Below are 24741 nucleotides of genomic sequence, written 5' to 3' on the forward strand. Positions count from 1 at the left end.
CCCTGCCCTACAAAGGTTGCTTCCCTAGCCGTGATACTAGATGTTTTTATCCCTTTATCCTATTGGGAGCCCCACTGCTCAATAAACAGGAAGGAGAAGTGGGAGGGACTCTGGGTGACAGGTTGTGTGAGGTTCCAAAGGAAGTTCCATGCAGTGTGAATGACCTATCATCCCAAACTGGTGGGCTCGCCCTACTTCCTCTTTTGTGGAACCCAGATCACCTTTGATCTAGATTTCTCGAATCAATGTGTCATATGTAAATTCTAAGACGTGATCTAAGAGACCTGAATCACAGGATCTCATGCAGCTGTTTGATGATGGTGGAGCTAAAACCAAATCCTATCCCAAAGGACTATATTTATTGACCTTTTCCTCTCTGCCAAACATTGCTGGACATGATTTACTCCCCACAACTTTCTGAGTCAAGTATTCTTCTCCTGTTTTACAAACAAGGAAGGGACTTGTCCAAGGTTCACAGCTGATGCAACAGCTGACATTCAAACACCCATTTACTCCAGCAGCCACCATGATGGGACAGGGAGGACGCTGATGACTCAGTCACTATGTGGTGAGCACAGAAGTAGTGTGAAACGTGGGAAGTTCATCATTTGACAAATGTCAGTGGGTAAAGCCCTGTGCCAGAGCATCCCGGGGGTGGTGGAGAAGCAATACTACAAGGTGCCTCCCTGTTAGAGTTTACAGTTTTCACTTGTAGAGGGAAAAGAAACAAGTAGTTAAATACTAAGAGCCAAAGGAGTGAGAGTGACAGCTGGGGCGATGTTAGTTTGAGGCAGGGTTGACTGCAGTCTGGGAAAATCTCACTTGCTGGAGAAGGATTCAGAGGCAACAGTGAGACGGAGAAGAGACAGAAGTACATTTATGGTTGAGGAGAGAGACCAAGTAGCAAGGCAGGGCAGACAGCAGCAAGCACAGCCCGTGGACGGGAGGGAGGATGGAGACCAGAGTTTCCCAGCCTGCAATCATACATGCCACCCAATCCTCTCCATACCCAGTACCACTGTATCTTCCCTTACCTACTATTTTTCTTTAAATCAATTCATAAACATTCTTTTTACACTGATCACTGACGTAAATGGAAAACCAGTATCACTTGCCATAAATAAGAGGTGATTGCAAAACTGGAGCAAAAAGAAAACAACATTCTTCAGGTGGAGCCAGATAGGACTGCCCAGGGAAAGTTCTAGGTGCTGTTGTGAAGGGATTCTGCAGACGTAATGAAGGCCCCAAACCAGATGACTTTGTGATACAGAGATTACTACGGTGGGCCTCCCCTAATCAGGCGAATCCTCAGAGGTGGGGCTGGGCTCTTCCTGGCAAATCAGATTAGAAGCAGGAGAAGGATTCGACATGAAGGAGATCCTCCATGGCTGGCTCTGAAGATGGAGGGGGCCACATGGCGAGGAATGTGAGCAGTCTCTAGAAGCTGAGAGTGACCCCAGCTGACAGCCAGCTGGAAAAAGGGGACCTCAATCTGACACCCATGAGGAATGGAATTCAGGCAACAACCTGAATGAGCTTAGAAGTGGATCTTTTCAGATCCTTCAGGTAGAAACACAGCCTTTGACTTCAGCTGTGTAAAACCCTGGGCAGACACCCCCATCACGCCATGCCCGACCATCTGACCAAACACTATGAAATATCAAATGGGTGTTGTTTTAAGGCCACTAAGTTTGGGGTACTTTGTTACACAGCATCGAAAACCAACACAGGTGGTGGTGGTGGGGAAAGGAGATCAGATTGGGATGTTTTGGAAGTCGCAATGCCACGACCTTGCTGATGGATTAAATGTGTGAAGGGAAGAAGAGGAGTAACCCTGGAGCTGATGGTGCTGACTACTGAAATGAGGAAGACTAGAACAGCTGTAGATTTGGAGGAGCTGTAGATTTGGGTTAGGAAGCAGAGTTCTGTTGGGGATGTTTTGCTTGAGGTGCCAGTTAAGCATCCAAGGAATCTTTGGATACACAAGCCTAGAGTTCAGGGAAAAGTTCAGCTAGAGAGAAAAAGTCCAAGTCACAAATATAGATGTGATCTAAAAGCCAAATGAGAATATTGCTCAGCAAGAAAAAGCAGTGAACTACTAATCAAGCAAGCTGGATCTCAAATGCATCATCATTCTGAGTGCAGAAGGTCAGACCCCGAAAGCTACATACGATACAACTCCACCTGTAAGATATTCCAGAAAGGGCAAAATTCTAGGGGCAGATGCTGTGGTTGCCAGGGGCTAGGGCTGGGGTCGGGGACATCGAGGAGGGGGCTTGGGGTGATGGGAATGGTCTGTATCTTGACTGTGGTGGTGCTTACATTACCATATACATTTGTTGAACTTGCAGAACCATACATTAAAAAAGGTGAGTTTCAAAATATGGAAATTATACCTTAATTAAAAAAAAAAAGCCAAATAGTTGCTTGTGCTCATTTAAAGAGGGAGTGTAGGCAACAGAGAGATGTAGGGGAGGACTTCACTCTGGGTCACTCCACCATCTGGGTTGGAAAGAGGGAGAGGAACCAAGAAGAGGTGAGAAGGGTATCGATCGTGAGGAAAAGGGAGTCAGGCAGCGTTGGTTGCGGGCCTACTATGTGTCAAGGGTGCTGCCACGCTCCTTGTCTTACATAACCAGCTCAGTGAGCTGGGAGGCAGGTTAAATGAACTGTCCTTGTTTTACAGATGAGAGGAAGTGACTTGCCTAGGGTCCACACAGACCTTTGGAGCAGTGTGCCCTGAACGCTATTGCCTGTTTGTTGAATGAATGAATGAATGAATATTACTGAGCTCCAGGTGCTGAGGTGTCGCAGCAGGTTCAAACTGAGGCTATGAGAATGTGGTCTTTTTAGGGACATCGGGGCCATAAAACCTGTTCCATTTCCCGACTTGTGCAATGCCTGCCCCTCCCCCTGTGGCTCTGAAATTGCTCCCCGGCCTTGAGCAGGGCTCCCCGGGCTTATCTTGGGGAGAGTGAAACTGTAAAAAGCTTTATGGCTTTGAGATCATGTCTGGCAGCGGTGGCGATTGTTGCCATAAACCAGAGCAGCCCCATGAGGGCGATGCCCGCGGCCACGAGAGTCAGGGGACAGTTGAGCAACGCCGAGGGGGTGGCCCCTGCGGAACCCGCCCCAGGCTTCCCACACTCCATCCTTGCATAAACCCTAAGCGGCAGCAGTGATTGTGACAGTTTTAAAATTCTACAATGCATCCTTTTTCACATTAGATCTCTGATGTTAGGATGTATCTTTAAATCAATGGCATCCTACAGTCACTGTTGGTTAAACTGGGGGTGGTCACACCTGGCTTGGCTCTGGTCATTATTTCCAGGGGCCTGACTGGACAGCTGCACCCCTTCTGCATTTCCTCACAAACGATTTAGAGACCATCTGAGGGAGGGGCGCGAGTCCTGGTTGTTTCCTGGAAACCTTCCGTTGACAACTTCTGATAAGAGGAAAGAGCACTGGGTCAAACCTGCAGAATCTGAGTAAGCAGGTTGGGAGAAAGTCCTGGAGACCGCGGTGGAGCATTCTCTCAAGAAATGGTGCATGATCAAATCTTTTAACAGTATAGAGGACAACACTGTGTGAAAACATACAGACAAGGGAGAGTCCATGTAGAAAAGTTAGCTGGATGAGCTGGATGCTGACTGGGAAGAAGTTTTAGAAGTTCCTTAACTAATTTATTTCACTTATATTTTCCTTTATATTTATGTGCACGGGTGATGTGTGATTTTTAAATCAATGTCTAAATAAGTCTAAGAGCCCCTTAATGAATATAAAATAAAAATTCTAGGTGACAAGAAAGCATTATGTCACAATTTGTTAGTGTGTCTTCTTTCTTCATGGGACACAAAATGCTAGTGTCTCTTACAACTGAAGCATCTTAGGTTAGATTCTACCCATTTTATAGATGAGAAAACTGAGGACCCAGAGGGCACAGGGTAAATAAGTGGTAGGGCCAGGGACCTCTCTGATAACAGATCCTATGCTCTTTCTAATACCCAAGGCTGACTTGGACATAGACACTGATTTCCCATCTCCCTCAAAGGTCTTGCCCCGAGGCAAACAACTCCAGTTTGCCATTGCAAGGGGCTCTTGGAGGCAGTGAGCTTCCCTGTTGTTCAAAATTTAAGCAGGAGAGGGTTTGAAGCAGGCCTTTTGCCCATTGGACAAACGGCCCCTATTACCCATCACCCAAGTCAGCAACCCCAGGCAGGCCAAGCCCACCCCACCCTGGGCCATCACATGCCCTTTGGGTTCTTCCTAGGAATGCAGCGTATGTGTCCAGCACAATTGCACTTTTAATCACTTGTCTTGTCCTGAGCAGATCAGGCTCACCTTACTTTCCAGATGAGGAAACTGAGGTCCAGAAAGTTGCTTGATTCTTTCAAGGTCAAGGGTGAGTCAGTGTCACGGAAAAGTCTGGAATCCAGGGCTCAAAATCGAATGCTCACTCCGACTTCACAGATTTCCTAGATCCAAAAGAAGCAGGCTGAGATGAGAGAGCAAGGGACCCCAGGTGGGTCAAAAGAAAGGACTTTCTGGCCAGAGGGATTGCTGAGTCCTCATGCAGTCAGGCAGTAACACCAAAGGTCTTTAGCTGGGTCTTGTCAAGACCAAGAAGTTCTGGGACAGCTGCCCTTAGAAGGGCAGCAGAGGTGCTGCCCTACTTAAAGGATGGGGCCAAACTATACTAGGCATCTCTCCCATCCCCATCAGAGCCCATGTCTCCCTCTTAAAACCCTCCAATGACTTCCCATCATCCCTAGAACAAAATTCAAACCCCTCACCAGGGCCACAAGACCCTGTATGAAGTGGCTCCTGACCACTTCTCCAAGGTCCTCTCCTACTACTCTGCCCCTTGGTCCCAACATTCCAGCCCCCTTGGCCTCCCCTCTGTTCCTCAACATGCCAAAGCTGTTCTCATTACACAGCTTCACAGCTTTTACCCTGATGTTCCCTTTTTCTGGAACACTCTCTTCCCAGCTCTTCTCATGACTACTTCCTTCTAACCATTCAGGTCTCTTCTCAGATGTTGCCTCTTGGAGTGGCCTTCCCTGACCAACTTAGCTAAATATCTGAGGCTTTGCAGGCTATATGGTTTGTGTTGTAACTACTTAAATCTACCATTATAGTGTGAAAGCTGTAAACAGTATGTAAGTGAATGGGCATGGCTGAGTTTCAATAAAGCTTTATTTACAAAAGCAGGCAGCAGGCCAGATTTGACCAATGACCATAGTTTGTTGACCCCTGCTCTAACTTACTGTCTTGTTTGATTTTCTTCATTGTCCTTACAACTATCTGAAGTCATTTTTTTGTATAGTCTAGTCAACTCTAGACTCCTGTCAATCTTGTTGAACACTGTTGTGGTAGCCAGCCTCCAAGATGGTCCCCAATGGGCCCCACTTCATGGTATCCACACTGTTGTGTAGTCCTCTCCCAAACTGAACAGGGCTGCCCTGTGTGATCACTAGGATAGTGTGGAAATTAAGGAGCGTGGCTTTGAAGGATAGATTATAAAAGGCATTGTGGCTTCCATTTTGCCATCTTGGATCACTTGCTCTGAGGATGACAGCAGGCATGTTGTAACGACACTCAAGCAGCCTTGAGGTGGGGTCTGTATGGAGAGGAGCTGAGGCCTCCTGCCAACTGCCAGCCATGTGAATGAGCCACCCTGGAAGTGGATCTCCCAGCCACAGTCAAGCTTTCTGGTAACTGTGGCCCTGGATGACACTTTGACTGCAACCTCATGAGACCCTGAGCCAGACTATCCAGCTAAGCCACTCCCAAAGTCCTACCACACAAAAATTGTGAGATAAGAAATATTTGCTGTTTTAAATTAGGATAATTTTTTACACAGCCGTAGATAAAATGCAGTTGCTCAGCACAATGTCTGGAATACAGTATGTACTCAACAAATATTGGTTAATAAGTAAGTTAGGTGCTCAATAAATATTACAGAAATAACTATTTTAAAGACATAAATGTAATATTATATAAATATATGTAAAAACATAAATTCAATATTATGGAAGTGCACAATTGAGACTTTTCTAATCCACTAACAGTCCTTGAACAAGGAATTCTTTCAACCCTGAGATCCCAAGCTTCTGGGATTCTCAGTTTCTCTGTTTCTAATACTCTTTAAGTTTACGATTTTATGATTCTGAGATTTTAGGTTTCTGTTTCACCAAGTTCATGATTCTAAGATTTTGATTCTGTGATTCTGACATATTATGATTCATTTATCAATATATGTCTTTGTTCAGAAACTCTTCTTTTCCAGGCACAATGTTGGGAGCTAGGGGTTCAGTAGAGAAAAGATGACCCCTGTTTTTGTCCCCCTGGGGCCCACGAGCTGATGAGGACACAGGCAAGCACATGGGCATATATGACCCGTAGTGAGTTGTCACGCAGGTAGGCACAGGGACTGTGGGTGGGAGGTGGGGAAGGAGACACCAACCCAGCCTCCTTGGGAGGGGTGTGAGCAGAAATCGCTTCCCAAAGAAGACAGGAAGAGAGAGTATTCCAACCAGAGGAAGGGGGTGCTGGTGTATACTGCATTCCAAGTGGCGGAAACAGCAAGGTCCAGGGGTTAGGAAGAGACAGAGAGTGCATGGCATATCTGGTGAATGAGACCGAGGTCCATATGAGTTGGAGTAGAGTTGGGGGTGGAGGGTGCTGGAGACGGGGCAGAGTGGCAAGAGACTATGGCTAGATGACAGAGGACCTAGTAAACCATGTCAAGGAGTTTGAACTTTATCCTCAGGGCAAAGGGGAGCCAGTGAAGTGTTTTAAGAGGAAGAGTGCAACAGTCTGCTTAAGAGTTTAGAAAAATGCCTCTGGCTGCTGCTTGCAGGTTTGGAAGGAGGAGAGCCCAGGGAGGAGGCTGGACCAAGACCCCAGGTGAGAGAAGAGGAGGCCTGAGTGGATAGGAGACGGGCCGAAAGCGATGTTTCACCCACGGTGTGATGAACAGATAGGGGTGGGGGTGCGGACTGTACTGGTAACCTGTGAATCCACGACCTCTGGACTTCATGATTCTAGGATTCTCTGATTCTGTGCTCAAACCCCCATAATTCTTCCACACAAAATGCCTGTTGATATCACTATACGTTTACAACCCCCGAATTCACACTGCCCTGCATCCTTCCTTTTCTGAGCCCATTTCCCTTATTTGCAAATTGGGAATCATTGACATCTTCCTTGCAGAGTGGCCAGGAAGCGATAACTGGTCTGTGATCAGCACCTAAAACAAGGCGAGTGATCCATCCATGGTAGGCATTGTTGCCCGAGTGCTGGACATACAGGTGTTATCAGGAAAGAACTGGGTCTTCAGACAAGAGAGATCAGAATGGAAGAGCAGAGGTAAGGAACAACCTTGTTCTTATCGGCTCCTGGTGACCTGGGTTGCTCTGGCTTCTGGGCTTCTAACTGGGCACTCGATGCCCAAATTTGGTCGTTTGCTTCCAGGCACCAGCAGATTTACCAGTTGGCCATCAGGCCCCCCTTATCTGTAGCCTGATGGCCTTCCCAGCTCCTCCTTCTGGTCTCAAACTCCCCGCCAAGGGCTACAGACACCAGCTGGGTGTAGCCAGGTGGGATCTGGCCTTCCTTGGGCAGGTCAAAGCCAGGTCAAGTGCCACCCAGGTTGTTGAACCCAACTTGCTCCCAACCCCGGCCCAGTCTCAAACTTACTCTATAGGCGTTCCCTTCCTAGACAACTGTTGGCTCAGATGAGAACAGGTCTTTGGAGACAGAAACCTGATGCATCTCCCCAAAACAACAATATGTGGTCTCTAGAGACAGACCCAAGGCTTATGCATGCTCCTATGTTACAATCTGCTTCTTGCCAGTGGTTCAGCTTTAACTGTGTTTAATCCACAAAACATCAGCTGAACAACACAACTGTGGGCAAACCCCACAGAGCTGGCAGGACCCTGGGAGACTCACTCCTTTCTTGGAGGAGGAAATGGGAAGCTGAGAGTGGTGTGCCTAAAACTACCCAGTGTTTATTGAAGGACTGGGCTGAGAGTCCAAGGATTGGCCAGAGCTCTCAGTCCATCTCTCTGCACACAATAGCGGTTTCACAAACATCAGTGAAATTAAGTCAAACGAGAAGTTTGACACATATCATATAGACTACCGGCCAGCAGCACTTGCACTGACTATTTCTAGAAGTGAGAGGAGGCTGGAGAGAAAGGTGACCTCCGGGAGGCGAGCTGGGGTCAAGGATGGGAGGAAGACCTACTTTTCATTTTATGCCCTTTTGTACCTTTTGGATGTTTTATTTTCACCCCATGCACACAGATCAAAGTTAATCAATCAAATAAACAATCATGATTAAACAAACAATTCAGTGAGCCAGACTCTTTTGTAACTCCATGCCTTTGTACACGCTGTTCCCTCTGGCTGATGTACCCTTTCCCAGTTTGCTCAAGCTGGAAAACCCCTATGCAAGTTACAAGTCCAGTGTCTGGGGTCTGTTGTTGCCCCCCGGGATGGTTACTCTTCATTTATCCACCACCTCCACACCCTCATCTGCCCTGTTCTATGCGCCAGGAGACACCCATGCCTCCTGCCTTCTCATGGATTCCGCCAAAAGTAGGAGTCAAGAGGAGATTTAAGGGCAGGATGAGGGAGAAGTGGGGGTGTTTATGCCACCCACCCCTTCCTGTCTTGCCTTAGTCTTGGCAGAGGTTATATTTCTCTATGGCCTCACTTGCATGGTTCTGGTTATTTCTGGGAGCAGTAACACTGTTCCCTCTCTCACCCCTTCAGGCCTGGGGGTGATAACAGCCCCTCACACTTCTAATCCCCAGGTGCCTCACTATTCCTTGAAGATTCCCTTAGCCTGCCCAAACCTCTGTAAATACTCCCTTCATTAAATTTGCTTCAGTTAAGCCAATGGTTCTCAACCTGGAGTGATCTTGCTTCACCGGGGACGTCTGGCAATGTTTGAAGACAGTTTTAGTTGTCATGACTGGTGCGGGAGTGCTACTGGCATCTAGTGGGTGGAGGCTGGGGATGCTGACAGACATCCTACAATGCACAAGGCAGCCTCCCCCAACACAGAATTATTCAGCCCCAAATGTGAATGGTGCTGAGATGGAGAAACCCTGATTTAAACATCTGAGATGCCAACTGCTCCCTACCTGGACCCTGGCAGTTCACAGCTGTGGGTTCTGGACACTTGCTGCGCTCTCTGCACTGTGGTGTGATCTAGTCCTTTACACATTTGCTGTTGGCTTCCTCTTAATGGCAGAGTGATGGAAAGATCCAGTCTTTGCCCAGGCAGGACAGAAGGCAAGAAGAAGGTGTCTCATCTCTCAAATGAGTATCATAGTAAAACTCACTTCCTAGGATTATTGTGAGAATAAAATTAATGGAAAGCACTTCACGTGTTACAATACCTGGTTAGCACAAAAGAAACAGCATCCATCAGCTACCTGGAGGAAGCGATGGAGGGGAAGCAACAAGGTGGGGGTTGGGGAACAGCTCTGCCACCAACAGGGGCTGCTTTGCACCCCTAGGCCTCAATTTCCCAATCTGCAAACTGGGCAAAATGTAGGCAAGATCAGTGCTCTGCCGGAACTATATCATAAGGGATACTTTAGGGGTTCCACAACATGTGATTCAAATACTATTCTCAAAATCAAATTATAACTTAATAAAAGTAAAACACCCAGTCTGTTAAGTTACAGTGAAGGAATAACTGTCAGGCAGATGGAGGGTGACCAGTTCCTATTTTGTGCAGGACTATTCTAGTTTTATCCATGAAAGTCCTGTGTCCTGAAAACCCACTCAGTCTTGGGCAAAGGCAAATAGCTGGTTACCCTAGCAGGTCAGATGGTCAGCCTGCTCACAGAATTTAAAAAATAATAAATATCTAACTATGCTAAATATTTATTACGTGCCAGGGGCTTTTCCCATGACTTTACAAGTATTAGCTCACTTCACCTTCATAACAAGATAAATATTAGTATCCCACTTTATACAGCAGCACAGAGAGGTACCATAGTCACCTGGGGTCACACAGCTCCTGAGTAATAAAACCAGTATTTGATTCCAAGTCTTCTGGGTCCAGCACACCCATATTTAACTCTGACTTCTACTACACATTGGAATACAGTTGACACTGAACAAAGTGGGGGTTGTGGGCACCAAAGCACCACAATACAAAATCTGTGTATAACTTACAGTCAGCCCTCCTTATAAGTGGTTCCTCAATAGCCACAGTTTCTCCAGTATCCACAGTTCCACATCCCTGGATTCAACCAAACACAGATAGTGCAGTACTGCAGTATTTACTACTGAAAAAAATCTGCATATAAGTGAGTTCTTGCAGTTCAAATCTATGTTGTTCAAGGGGCAACTGTATACTTTAAAAGCTCTTTTGAAATGGTAATAATAACAACAACAATGGAAATATATTTCAAAAGCATTTTCTGAACTAGTAATAATGATAATAATAAATTTTTTGAGCATTCAGATAAGCATTCCAAAGTTTAATCCAGTGGACAATGTATATTCTAACTTGGGCTGCCAGATCTACCTGTTGTTGTGTAGACCTGAGAATAAAACATTTGGGGACCTCCTCTGCTGAATTAAAGCTGGAGTTGAAGACTCAAATGTTTACAGGGACAGATGGGCAATACTGGCGAGTCAGGTGGGCCTGGGTTGCAGTACAACAGAGGGTGGTGGGGACTGTGGCAAAATGGGAATGGAATGCACGTGCTGAGAAGGGGCAGCTAGGATGCAACTCCAGGCACTTGAAATTGTGGGGGCCAGCAACGGCAGCTCTTCCAATAGAAGCCTGACATCCATCTTGGACAGCAACTATTTCAGTGAGAACAGAACAAAAATAGTAGGTGTATGAAACAAAATTGATCTGTGAGCCAAACCAAGTCCCTGTCTGCTACCCACCAATGAGCTGCTAAAAAAAAAAAAATCACTATTTGAAACTGTGGTATATTCATACAATGGGACTCTATACAGCAAGGAGAACGAATGAACTTTAGCTATTAAAGATATGGACAAATCCCACAAACATAAGACAGACACCCTGTATTCCATTTCTGTAAAGTTCAGCAACAGACCAAAATAATTTAGGGTGTTAGGAGTCAAGACTGTGGCTACCCTTGAGAGGGGTGGGTTGTGAGTGGCTGGAAGAGGCACAAGGAGGGCTTCTAGGGGCTGGCCAGGGTCCCTGTCTTCACCAGGGTGCCAGGGACATGGTGGTGTTTCTCTTCATGATGATTATTGAGCTCAGGTTTGGCACATTTTAAAAAATGTATGCTCTATGTATTTAATTATATAAAAATTTAAAAATACACACACACACACAGACTTTCACCATTTGGAAATAATTCTCCCGATGAAGCAGACTGCGTTTTGATACAAAGGGAACCAAACGCTGAAATAACTGGATTTGGAGGCTGGGCTTCCCTGCAGGAAACATCTGAGAGCTCTTTGTTGGATAAACGAAAAGAACGCAGTTGTCAGGGATGCCCTGGTTTGAAATTGTGGGGTTTCACAAAACAGCCTCATTTTTCTTGATGATCTCTTTGTATGATAATATAGGTGTTGAGAATCATGTCTGTTTTGTTCATGTCTTTTACCCAAGGTCTTCAGTATTTGAAATTATAAAATAACTTTCTATCCCTTTTAGATATCAGACTTTCATGGGGAAAGGGTTTCACGGCTAAGAAGATATGAGAACCTTCAGGTTGAGGTTCTGCCTATCAGAAGCAGTCTCCAAAGGGCTGGGTGGGTTTGGGGGTGATTCAGGGGCAGGGATGGTGGGAGGGAAGTGTCCCTGCAAGGGGGGGTGGGCAGGGCAGGCTGGAGGCGCTGCAGCCATTTCTCAAAGGGCGTGTCTCCATTTACAAAGGGCCTTTCATCCTTTAGTCATCTCTTCAGCAAACATGTCCCAAGCGCCCACTCCGTGCCAGGTTACAAGGGTGAAAGCTAATCCAATCATCACAAAGACGGGACTACTGAGGGTGGCAAGGTATCATCAGAGCCTACACTGAGACCCTCTCTGTTCTCCCCTCACCTCCCAAACAACCCCTTCTCACCACCTCCATGCCCCCATCCTGGTCCAGATCTTTACCACCCCGAACTCCACAGTCGCCACCTCACTGATCTCCCTGTCCCACTCAGGCCCCCAAATGCATTCTACCCAGAGTGTTTTTGTAAAACACAAATCTGAAGACGCTCACCTCAACCCTACCCCAACTCAAAAGTTATACCCAGGCCACACAGAGTAACATCCAGATTCCCTCCTGCGGCCCGCAGGCACCAAAGGGGCAGCCGTGATCACCTCTGCTCTCCCCTCTCTCTCCAGTAATGCTGGTCCAGCCTCAGGACCTTTGCTCTTGCCATTCCCTCTGCCTGGACTCTGCCTCACCCACCTCCTCAAATGGCTGCCGATTCTTGTGATTCAGATGTCACCACAAATGTCACCCACTCCCAAGAAACCCACAACACGGGGGCCTCTCTGGGGGAGGACAGCAAAGCCGGGCACAGGAGGACGGCAGGGAGAAGCACTTTTGACTCAGTGACACTGTGCACTGCTTGAATTTTGCACCATGTGCATATTCAAATAAATTCTTAATTTAAACAAAAGTGTCTCCTTGGAGAGGCCTTTCTGGAAAGCAACCTTTCCCAGCGACCTCCTCTTATGGTGCTCTAATTCTCCTTTATGAAGTGTTTAATACAGTTTGTAATTGCCTTGGTTTTTGTTTTGTTTTGAGTCTCTTTTTAGTTTATTGTCTATTTCCCCTTCATGAGGACAGGGACTTTGCCTGTCTCATCTACCACTTAGCACAGTCCTGGCATATAGTAGGTGCTCAATAAATATTTAGTGAATAAGTAAAGAAAAGAAGAAAGGGAGAGGAGGAAGGACATCTTGGGTGACAGTGGAGAGTTAACCAGGCAAAGCTGGGGATAGGAGGGTTGAGCTCATTTCTAACCAAGCAGAGGGAATGGCTGGCAGTTTGAGGACCTAATGAAGGCCAGGCTGATGGGACTGGAGATGCAAGAGCCAGGGTGTATGGCAGGCAAGATGATGGCCCTTTTATAGATGAGGAATCTGAGACTCTGAGAGTGCAAGGAAGTTGCCCAAGTCCTCCAGTAGGCCAGGGTCTCAGGTTTAGAATCTCAACTCAAGATTAAATAGAATCTCTAGTGTTTGAGCACCTATAGGTACTAATTTATGAGCTGGGTATTACTATTACTTCCTCATTTGACTGATGAAGAAACTGAGGCCAGGGAGGTTCAGGGACTCGCCCTGGTCACATAGCTAGGAAGCAGATGACAGCTCCCAGTTTCCACCTCCCAGTTCTCCCAAGCCTCTGGCCTCACACAAAGCCCCAGCTTGGCCCCCAAAAGGCTGTGAGTTCAAACCCCAAATCCTCTCTAGAGTTTCGGCAAAGCCAGGAAATTCCCTGAAACCCTCTGGGGGCCTGGGTTCCCCTCAACTCCAAACTGAAAGAAACCAAAACTAGCCCTGCTTGTAAGGCTGCTGTGAGAAAAAAGTGATAAAAAATAATTACAGGACTTGTAGGTGATAAAAATAATTGTAGGGTTCCTGGCAAACAGCCTGAGCTGTAGAGATAGGTCTAATGATAGCAGGAATTTATGGCTCTGCGGGCCCAGCCTTTCTGAGGCTGGGGTGATAGGCGCTGGGGTTACCAGTGGGGTCACGGGCAGGAAACTCCCAGCAGCCCCTTCCTGGGGTGAGGCCTGCACCCCTCTCCTACCAGCCCGGGCAGTGACTTCTGGGGCTCCCCGATGGCCACACCCCCAGCCATGGGCCGCCATTAGTCATCCACCTGATTGGGTCTTGTCTCACTTGTCGCTTGCCTTTTTAAAAACCTATAAACTTTATAGCACTTTAGAGTGACTCGGTTCATTCACTAATTCTCAGGGCCCCAGGGTGGGGCAGGGAGCAGATTTTGGAGGTGGAGGTGGAGGGAGAGCCGGAGGTCACAGTGACCTGGTCCTCCTGTAGCAGTGGACATTGACTGAGGCCCTACTCTGTGTCCCAGCCTCTCTGGGACGAAGGTGGTGACTGGACATTGTGACTTGTCCAGGGTCACAGAGTGCCCTGGGGTTGGGGGCAACATCAGGGCTGGACTGTGGGTCCCCAGCTCCAAGGACCATGGTCTCCTGCCGACAAAAAAAGACTGGGAGTGGCTTGTCTCTACAAGTATTCACGGAGAATTCTTAAAGACACCAAAAACAAAAACAAAAACAAACAAACAAAAAAAACCCTTAGAACCCTAGTGCATTGCTGTTTTTGTAAAAACAAAAATCTACCTATTATAAAAGCTCAGATAATGCAGAGAAGCATAGAGAAGAAAGTTCAAAACACTGAAGTCTTACTGCCCAGAGAAAAACCACCCGTAGCAGAGGCAGCAGAGCTAAGGAGTCAAGGGCACAGCCTCCAGGGCCAAAGTGCCCTGGTCTATGGGGCAGCTCCAAGCTTCCTGGGCAGTGTTAACTCTCCCCTGCCTCAATTTCTCCACCTGCACACTCGTCTCAGGCAGCACCTGTCACGTAGGACTGTCAGAAGCACTAAATGAGGCAACTACTTCCACTGAGATCAGCACCGACACAGAATGAGGGCTGCTACCTAAGTGACTGTTCAGTGAATCCTTCTCACACACGCTCCACACATACAAGCGACACCGGCTTGTGGGTTTAGAACCAGCTGTTTAAATATACTCAACCAGATATTATAGGCATCTTTCCATGTCTCTAAGATCATTTTGTAAGGAAGGTTTTGACTTAAGGGTTGAGCAGCTTACACATTCAAAAGCCCCCTTCTTACTGTAGAGCCCCATTGGCGTCCCTTCAGAGCCTGTTTGTTCCCTGCCTGTCTCTGCCTCAGAGCTTTCTGCCAACCCCTAACACAGCCCTGTGCAGAGGTGTAGAAACTAGGGCTCACAGACAGCAAATAACTTGCCCGGAGTCACAAAGCTGGGACTTGAACCTCTAACATCTGGACTCCAGAAGCAGAGCTCAAGACTGAAAAACAAGCACTGAGAAATCCAGGACGGTTTTAAAATCAGGTGGACATGGCATTGAATTCCTGTTCTGCCAGTACTAGCTGTGTCACCTCAGGCCAGTCCCTTACCCTCCCTGAGCATCAGTTTTATCATCTGTAAAATGGGGCTGCAGAGCCCCATCACACACTGTTGCCATGGATATTGCTACTATCTGGCTAATAGTTGTTTCTGGAACAGTAATGCCTGTGGGGCTCCATGCGAAGTACCTTTCAGACATTATTTTATGTAACTAGAAGCCCAGATGAATGGATGACTCTTAATGTAGCCAACCAATATCGATGACAAAAGGGCTCTGTGACTGACCATGTATGTGACTTTGAACACGTGTCTTAACACCTCTGAACTTCAGTTTTCTCCTAGGCAACATTTATTGTGTCAACTCTGGGCTGGGCCCTATTATAAGGGGTTTATATGTGATATCGCCTTTAAACCTTACAACATCCTTGGAGGTACTATTATTAGCTCATATTAAAGTCAAACCAGCTGAAGCACGAGATTAAATCACTTGGCTAAGGTCTCAGAAGTAGTAAGAGCTAGGATTCAAATCCCTCAGGCCTTTGATGTCAGAGTGCACCTGCTTAACACTATGTGTGCTTCCTTTCTAAGAGTAACCCTCCCTTCCTCTCAACAGCACAAAGAGTAAATATATTGAGATACATTTGTGGGTGGAATACTACACAGTACTGAAAAGGGTAAGTTATAAATAACCAAAATAACAGATAAACATGAAATTTTCTAGTATAATTATGTCCCATAAGAAATTCAAATTCAACTGGCATCCTGGACTTTTATGTGCTAAACCTGGCAACCCTAAATATTTTATATGTATGATTTCATTTCCATAAAGTTCAAAAACAAGCAAAATGAATAAATCGTGATAGAAGTCAGGATAGTGGTTGCCTTGGGTGGGAGTAGTGGTGAGTGGAAAGGGTGTTAGAAAGTTTTATATCTTGATCTGGGTGGGGGTGACGTGTGTATGTACACTTGTAAAAATTCACCAAGCTGTACACTTAGTATTTGTAACTTTTACACGATTTGTGAATTGTAACTCCATAAAAACATTTTTAAAATTCTAAAGAACAATACACCCTATCTTTAAAATCTTTAGTACTAGTATCTAACTGATGGAATGCTTGGAAGGATAAAATGAGATAAAGTTTGTGAGTCTCTTAGCACATTTTTAGGAGCTCATAGTAAGAACTCAGTAAGTGGAAGCCATTGTTAAATGTAACAGCTGCATTCCTTGTTAGCATTATCATCACCCTCTTCTGTAATTTTCTCTATTGCAGATTGATTGGTGTGCCCCCAAGTGTCTACATTTTGTCATAGCACTTCAGTTACTGCAAAGAACATTCTTACTCAAGCTTGGAGTCTCAATTCCAAAGTGCCATGTTTTGCTTTTCTTTTGCTCCAGGACTACATAAAAAAATACCAGAATCCACATCAGACCAATGGGTCCCAAGTCCAACTCTAGCCCTGCTCACGGGAGCCCCCTGAAGTGCGTCAGAAGGAACGCACGGCTCTACCTTTTCTCTGACTCATTGTCAAAGTGCAGTCACAAACATCACCTTGTTTCACAGGAACTCACATGATAATATTTGAAAGTAGCACCGGATGGGCTACAAAAATGCTTTCACATTAACAATAATCACAACTAGTTTTCAGGGAGCTCTTCATGTGTGCAGGCACCATGCTAAGAGATGCATGTCCATTTTTTCCTTTAATCTTTAAAATGACCCGTGAGGCACATATTTTGTAGCCTGCTTTTTTCCTCTCAGGAGTATGCTTTGGGCATCTTTCCATGTCAATAAATATAGCTGGGGCGGTAAGTACTTGATTCAAAGGCTGAGAAACTTAAACAGTCAGCAGCCACTGCCCAGGTGAAGATCAATAATAGTTAACATTTATTGAGTGCTTTATTACACCCCAGGTCCTACGCTAATTGTTTAACATGAACTATCTCTCATTTGATCCTTGAGGCAATCTTGGGGTAGCTTCTATTATTATTCAGATGAGGAAGCTGAAGGTCAAAGAGGTAAAGGAACTATCCAAGGTCAGACAGCTGGTGTAAATGGCTGAGCTCAGATTCAAACACAGGTCCATCGATTCTGGTCCTAGGCTCTCAACCAGCACGTCTGGAGGACAATATGGGGGAGAACTCAAGGGAAGGACCCCATGTGGAGAAAGGAGCCACCAACAAATCCTGAAGGCAGGTAGGAGGGCAGTCTGTGCTGAGGCCACCGGAGATGCAGTTTCTGAAAAGACATAGTTCTCCCTGGAGGGGCCCGGGAGGCTTCCTGGAGGTGGTACCATTTGGACTGACTCTATGTCTCCAGACCAGCCAGAAAGGAGGCCTTTTAATAACTTATCAGCTCCTGAGTGACTTCACATCAGACATACATGGGTTCAAATCCTAATTGTGCCACACTCTAGTTTTTTTAAAAGCAGCATTATTGAAGTGTAATTGATATACAATAAATAACACGTATTTACATTGTATAATTTGATGAGTTTTGATGTATGTACATACCCATGAACTCATCACCACAGTCAAGATGATGAATGTTCCCATCACCCCAAAAGTTTCCTCCTGCCCCTTTATAAGCCATCCTCTCTTCATGGCACCCCCATTCCCAGGCAACCATGGCCACCATACTTGCTTTCACTATAAATTGATTACTTTAAATTTTCTAGAATTTTCTAGAAATGAAGTTATACAATTTGTACTTTTTTGCCTGGCTTCTTTCATTCTATTTTGAGATTCATTCATATTGTTACACATATCAGTAGTTTGTTCCTTTTTATTGCTAAATTATATATACACATGTGATACATATGATGTACATATCATATATATGTGTGTGTGTGTATGTGTATACATATATATACACACACACTGTGTATATACTGTGATATATATGTATCACACCTATCACAGTTTATCTCATTCCCCTGTGGATGGACCTTTTTCCCCTAGTTTTTTTGGCTATTATGAATAAAGCTGCTAAGAACATTCATGAGTACACAATGAGTACATCTGAGTACACAAATACTTTCATTACTCTTGGGTAAATATGTAGGAGTGTGATTGTGGGGTCATATAAGTGTTATGCTCTTTAAGAAACTTCTGCAAACTGTTTTCCAGAGTAGTTGTGCCATCTTGCATTTCCGCCAGCAGTTTTCAAAAGTTCCAGTTGCTACCGTGAGTCTTTTAAATTTTACCCATTCTAGACACACTATTTTTAACTTGTGGACCCCACAGTTTCTTAGACTTTCTGAGCTTGTTTCCTCATGTATAAAATGGAGATAATCCTGTCAGCTTTGAAAGGTAGTGAAGACACAGCGGACTAGCACATATAGAGACTAACACACAGTAAGTGTTTCATAAAAGGCGGCTATTTTACTACAACTGAACCCCAGCCATCCCATGGTTTGGTGATTTATCCCAGGACACAGTATCCTCAACTAGACGGTAAAAGCTGCTTCCTTTGCCCTGCGTCCTGGAGGAATACCGGGAGCAGCACTGATGGTGTCAGGCACTGCGCTAGGTGCTTGTGTGTGTTTGATCCTTATAAGGCCCTGGGAGGTGGGTGGTTGTTTTCTTCCATTTTACAGATGACAGAACTAAGGTATAGTAACCAGACATTGGCCAAGGTCACAGAGCAGCTAAGCGATTGTGCTGAGTTTTAAACCTAGGTCAGTCTGACTTGGGGTCCAGAAATCTTGCTAATGGAGGACCTGGCTCTGGACCAGCAAGACGGCCCTATCACAAAAGCATGTCCTGAGGCTCAGGTTGTTTTCAGTCAGGTTCCCTGGAAGTGGAGCCTGAGGCAGGGTGAGGTATGTGTGATTTATTAATGAAGGAAACTGTAAGGGAGGGAGGGAGGGGAGCAGGATACAGAGGGAACAGAGCAAGGATGTGGTCTCAGGTGAAGTCGTGCAAGGGGGCTGGCCTTTCGCCTCCTGTACCAGCTGGTGACTGGCTGTGAGTAACTCTGTGGGTGAGGGGGATAACCTCCTGGGTGAGGTCCTAATTCTCAGAAGGAGAAACAATAAGCCATTAGAGGGAGGATGGGTGTGTTTGGCTCCATATAGGACCCAAGAGGTTCCCAGAGGCACTCACACTTCCCGCCTGCCTAAGGAACCAAGCTCTAGGGCATTCTGGAACATTCACTTCCCTGGCCTGTTTTGGAGAATTCGCCATCTCCCTGTGACCAGTATGCTGAACAAACCCAACCTGTGACATGATCAAAACACACTTTTATTTTGCCTCCCGGTGCCTCTTTTAAAATGTATTCCGGGGACAGTTGTGTTCCCTGCCCCTGGGTGAAAGCTCATCCCCACACTGCCCTGCTCACTCTCAAGAAGCAGTTCTATGGTCACTGTAGGTCGCAAACACAGTATCAATTTAGCAATTAGAAGAGCAAGTCAGGCTACTAATCAAAACTCCCAGCCTGATTTGGGCTTAAACCTCCTCCTCCTACCCAGCCTGGTCCTGCTTCAGGCTGGCAGCCCCACTGCCACAGTGGGGAAGGGGGTGGGGGGTGGCGCCCCTCTTCCCCTATCATTTCCCCACAGTGGGACTGAGGAGGCTGGGGAGAGACCGTGAAAGGAGAGGAGGGTCTCACTTGACCTGCCACCATCCTGGCTGGCTCTGAGCTCTCTGTGCCCAGCAGATATTTGAAGCTGCTCCTTTCTGTCACGGGACACTGTTGTGGGCCCATGGAGATGGCCACTGTGGCAGGCCCTTCTCACTCTTCACCCTGATGGATGTACCTCTCTCCCTGGGGGTCTCTAGTCCTTCCTCAGCCCTTAGGAATTTGACATCCAACTCTAGCTTCTTGCTGCTGCCACCCCTCTGCCCGGCTGAGAGAGGTGATGAGGCAGGCTTACTGACCCTGGCTGATTAACAGCAAGGGAAAGAAAGTGCCAGGCTGTTAAAAAAATTTTTTTAATAAAAAATAACAAATAAAAAAAGCAGATTATTTCTCTTATCCCGCAGCTGGCTCCTTGGTTCCAAGGACAGAGACATACAACAAGACATTTAATATTTCCACAACTGCTGCATTGATCGAGCCCAAGGATACAGCCCAGTAGCTCTTTTTTGTTTGTTTGTTTTCTTTCTCGCTGAAGTTTCTGTTTTAGGGCTGAGCTCCACAAGAGGAAAGAGTCAGTAACAGAAGATGACTGACATCACCAAAGTGAAGATCACGATGGCGGAGCCTTCATCCATCAAAAACCCCGCGGCCCGATCAGGAGCTGTGACAGTTTCCACCACACCCAGCTGGCAGCTCCCCGCTCGAGTGCTTTCTGTTTTGCTTCCCCCCTCCGCCCGCACCGTCTCTCTCTGGGCAATAAAGCAGCTCTTTTTTTTTTTTTCCCCCACTTTGTCGCTCTGCTTCTACTGAGAATTCTTTCTCAATTGGCAGAGAAGGACCCACACATTTTGCGGCGAGGTTACTCACCCCTTTGCTGGGCTTTCCGGTTTGGGGTCCTTCTATCTGCTAATACCTCCAAGAGGCCCTAGGGGGCAGGGCTCAAGTTGCCCCTTGTAGGTTGTCTCTGCCTGCACTGGCCCATGGGAAACACTCAAGCACACTCTGCCCTGAAGCACCCTGGAGTGTGGACTAACCTCAGCCCAACAACACTCTGGTTCCTTCACCAGTGCAGCTGGTCTCCCAGCCTCTAGATGTCCCTGCTCACATCAGACCACGGGGCCCCCATAAGGGTCACATGTTAAGCTCTCCAAACAGTCATCTCCCCCAGAACAGCACCCATTTCCCCATTCTAACCTTCCCAGAAGATGGCCACCAAAGGAGTCCTTGCCCCTCTTCCCATCACAGGAGAACCGTGGGTGAATGTGGAAGAATCACACATCTAGGGGTTCTGAGTGACTGTGGCCACATTTTAGCAGTTGTGAACTTTGGACTGTGTTCTTGAAACTTGATCACTGGCTATCACAGCAGAACTTTCTAGCAACATTGTACAAGTCACATCCACTTCTCTGAGCCTCAGTTTTCTCACATCTTTGTGGAGGTGACAAGACCTACCTAACTGGGTTGTCGTGAAGGCTGAGTGACGTGGTGACTCTCCAGAGCATTGACAGATCTGACTTTAGGACTCCACAGTCACGGATCAGCGACTCCATCTTCACCTGACTGTTTACAAGTGATTCTGCCTCTCTGGGTCTCAGTTTTTTCACCCGTCAAAGGATACTCATGGGAGCCCCTCTCTGATATCGTCTCTCTAAGGCTTGCTGGGTGAATACATATAAAGGGCTTAGCACAGTGCATGTTTGATAAGAAAGCAGCCCTGGAGGGGAGGGTATAGCTCAGGGGTAGAGTGTGTGCTTAGCATGAAGGAAGTAGTGGGTTCAATCCCCAGTACCTCCACTAAAAAAAGAAAAGGGAAAAAAAAAAAAAGGGACATGGTCCTGCTGAGTGTTAATATGATGGAGGCTGGGCTGGCAAGGTCTTAGGCTGGTATTGGTGGGGCAAGGGGTGTGACATCTCCACCCCTCCTTGTCTCGCCACCATTCCAGGCCGTTTTGGAAGTGCTTCAGCCCGTCTGGGATCTAGGGCCCCTGGAAACGGAAAGGACGGCCTGTGCCTCCAAGCAGTCATGCTGACTCAAGTTAGAAAATCAATGTGTGACCAGAAAAACACAGCGGGGCTCTCACCTCTTCTGGGAAATCTGCACAGCCAGCCCACGGTATGTCTTCATCTCAAGCTCAGAGAGGTGACCAGCTCTATTCTGGGTCCTGATTCTGAGGTTTATGAGCTTAAAGCTTGGCACACAGAGAAACAGAAGTCTTTGGCTCACTGGGCTTGTGGGTCACAAGCTTTGCACGACCTCCAATGGGGTCAGGCGTGTCTGGCACCAGCCAAGTCCCTGACTTCTCCCAGCCCTAGTCTGGATACGTCTCAAGCCTAGTCAGGCTCCGGTCGGCTAGTGTGCAACCTGTGACCTCAGACCAGGTCAGATCCATCAGGTGAGCCTCTGTTTAAAAGTATGGAACATTCCACTCTTCAGAATCACAAGGCCCAAGAGTATGAACCCTCCCTATCCACAATTCAAACCGCCCCCGACAGCCATCTACCCCGGGCAAGTTCCTTCACCCTCTGCATTTCCATCTGTCAAATGCAGGCGAACAAGTAACTCCACCTTCCAGGATGGTTGTGAGACTCAGGCAGTGAGTGTCAAGGACACGGGCGATGGTAAAATTGAAAGATTCAATAATTACTGATTTGCTTTAAGCCCACTTCACACATACAACAGTCTAAGATTAACTACAGTAAAACTAGCACCGACAATCAGAATACTGAAAATGGAGACAAAATTTTTTGATACAGCATTCCTGGTCTCCAGCACTTCGAGGGGTTGTATTACATTGTTAGAGCATATAGGCATTATATATTTCACTGTCTCTCTTTTAACCATCATTTAGCCTTAGTTCTATGGGTAAATATATACTGACTGCTCAGCCAGCCCTGAAGCTCACTCCGCAGTGGACTCTTCAGAAATGACTCAAGGAAAAAGTACTCCCTGAGTGCTTTCAAATTGGTAAAGTTCTTTACAGAAAGTCAGTTTTGCTGGATATAAAATCTTTTGACTCATGTTTTCTTTCTTTGAGTATCTTAAATATATGATACCATTTTCTTCTGGCAGAAAGAATTGCCGATGAAGAGTCTGATGATAACCTCATTTTATTTCTTTTTGTCTAGATGCCCACGTTGCCTAAAGAATTTTTCTTTTCTCTTTAAAAACTAGTCATTTTACAAACTATGTCTTAATGTTGGTCATTCTGGGTCAATGATGTATTCCTTTGCTTTGTTTTTTTTTTTTCTGTCAATGACTTCTGTTATTCATATGTTGGATTTTCATTGCCTTCATTTATCTTCAATATATGTCATACACATGTCATACATATGAAGACATCTAATCTTCAGTATATATCAGTTCCTCTCAGATTCTCTTGTTTTTATTTTTAATTTTTATAAATCCCTCGTTTTTCCTATTTACCTCAAAATAGTATTTTCTGATTTTATTTTTCACTTGCTCTTATATTTCATTTTTTTAAATAGTTTTTCTTTTGTCTTTAGTTCTTTCACAAGAGGCTGTCACCTCTTTTCTGAATTTTTATAATTCTGATTCATGTTGTTCTTTTTTGTCATATCAGTTTAGTATCTTTTAGCCTGTTTTCATCTTTTTTTTTTTTTTAATGTCTTTCTGGAACGCTTTCACTGTCTATGGTGATGTCATTTTACTCCTCGTTTTCTCTCTGTCTCTCATAATCATTTTGTACTCCCAGGATTTGACTTGATACTTTTCCATTGCTTGTTTTTAATGTGAGATTAGTTTTTCTGAACATTTAGAAGGAGACTCAGTGAAGGTAAGTTTTCTGTCTTCACAGAGCTCTCCCTTCTATCGTCTCTGCATATTGTTTAAAAAAAAAAAAATCTATGGCTTGTTCGCTGAGGCTTTTTGGCTCTGTTCCCCGCCCCCGCTTGCGCCTAGCTCTTCTCTTTCCTTTGTGTCTGCTTTCCTGATTATGCTCAATTTTGATTCCCTGCCCAATAGTTTCTCCTCTACACGGGGCCTGTCCTGGAAGAAACACATGGTGGTTATTTCCAGAGCTTATAGGGGTTAAATTCCATTAGCCCTTAGGCCTTATGGTGGGCCCCTTGCCCTGACCCACGACAAGAGTTGGCAAAATGCTTCCCAGTTTTAGCTGCTGCCCTCAAATTGCCTCGCCAGGCTTTCCCATGAATATATGTAGCAATCTGAGGTTTCTCCAGCTCTCAGGTGAGTCAGACCCCTTGTTGCTTCCCTTTCGTTTCCCCTTCACAGTGGCTCACAGGCCTCAGAGCTGTTGCTGATTTGGCCTCACTCACCAGTTTTTGAGTTTGTGAAGATATCTTGTTTTGCTGTAAATGTGTGCATGGCACTTTGCTTCTGTTTCCATGTGGGGACTGGGGAGGAACTGAATCTACACTGGGCATCACTGCCTTCATCTTACCAGAATTCTCCCCTGCTATCATTTTTACAGACAAGGAAACTGAGCCCCAAAGGTGATTTGGCCAACATCACACAGCTGGTGACAGAGGATAAATGTGTGTGCCTGCTGTCCTCGTGGTACAGAGAAGATGCTTAATGTACACTATTCTCTCCCTGTCTCCCTCCTTTCCTCCTTGTCTCCACCTGGCCATGTCCCCTCAGGATTCTGGGATTGACAATTAAATGAGATTATCCAGGTAAAGAGCTCATTACACTGCCAGAGAAAATGTGTTCAATAAATGGTAGCTGGTAGTACAGAATTTACAAAGGAACCAAGGGTTAGAGAGGTCTATAACTGCTCCAAGGGTCCACAGCTGGTGAGTGACTCAGGATTTTGACTCAAGTCTGACCAACAGCCAGCATTCTTCCTCCTGTACCAGTGGTTCTCAGTTGGAGGCAGTCTTGTCCCCCAGCACATATTTTGCAACATCTAGAGACATTCTTTGGTTTTCACCACTGTGAGTGTGGGATGTTACTGTCATCTAGTGAGTACAGGCCAGGGATGCCATTAAACACCCTACAATGTACACGATGGCATAATCCACACTCAGCAAAGACTTGTGCAACTCCAAATGTCAATAGTGCCAAGACTGAGAAACTATTT

The 24741-nt window shown here is 46.0% G+C and overlaps 1 long non-coding RNA gene across 1 annotated transcript in view; it reads right to left on the reverse strand.

Annotated features, from left to right (window-relative positions):
• LOC123617941 (uncharacterized) overlaps window positions 1–24741 on the reverse strand; it is a 41916-nt gene that overhangs the window by 14065 nt on the left and 3110 nt on the right. Inside the window, exon 3 of the long non-coding RNA XR_006726253.2 lies at window positions 4342–4475. This is a non-coding gene — a long non-coding RNA (uncharacterized LOC123617941). The remainder of the gene's footprint in view (window positions 1–4341; window positions 4476–24741) is intronic.

Source organism: Camelus bactrianus, chromosome 19 (genome assembly GCF_048773025.1).
Source record: "Camelus bactrianus isolate YW-2024 breed Bactrian camel chromosome 19, ASM4877302v1, whole genome shotgun sequence".
Lineage (NCBI taxonomy): Eukaryota > Metazoa > Chordata > Mammalia > Artiodactyla > Camelidae > Camelus > Camelus bactrianus.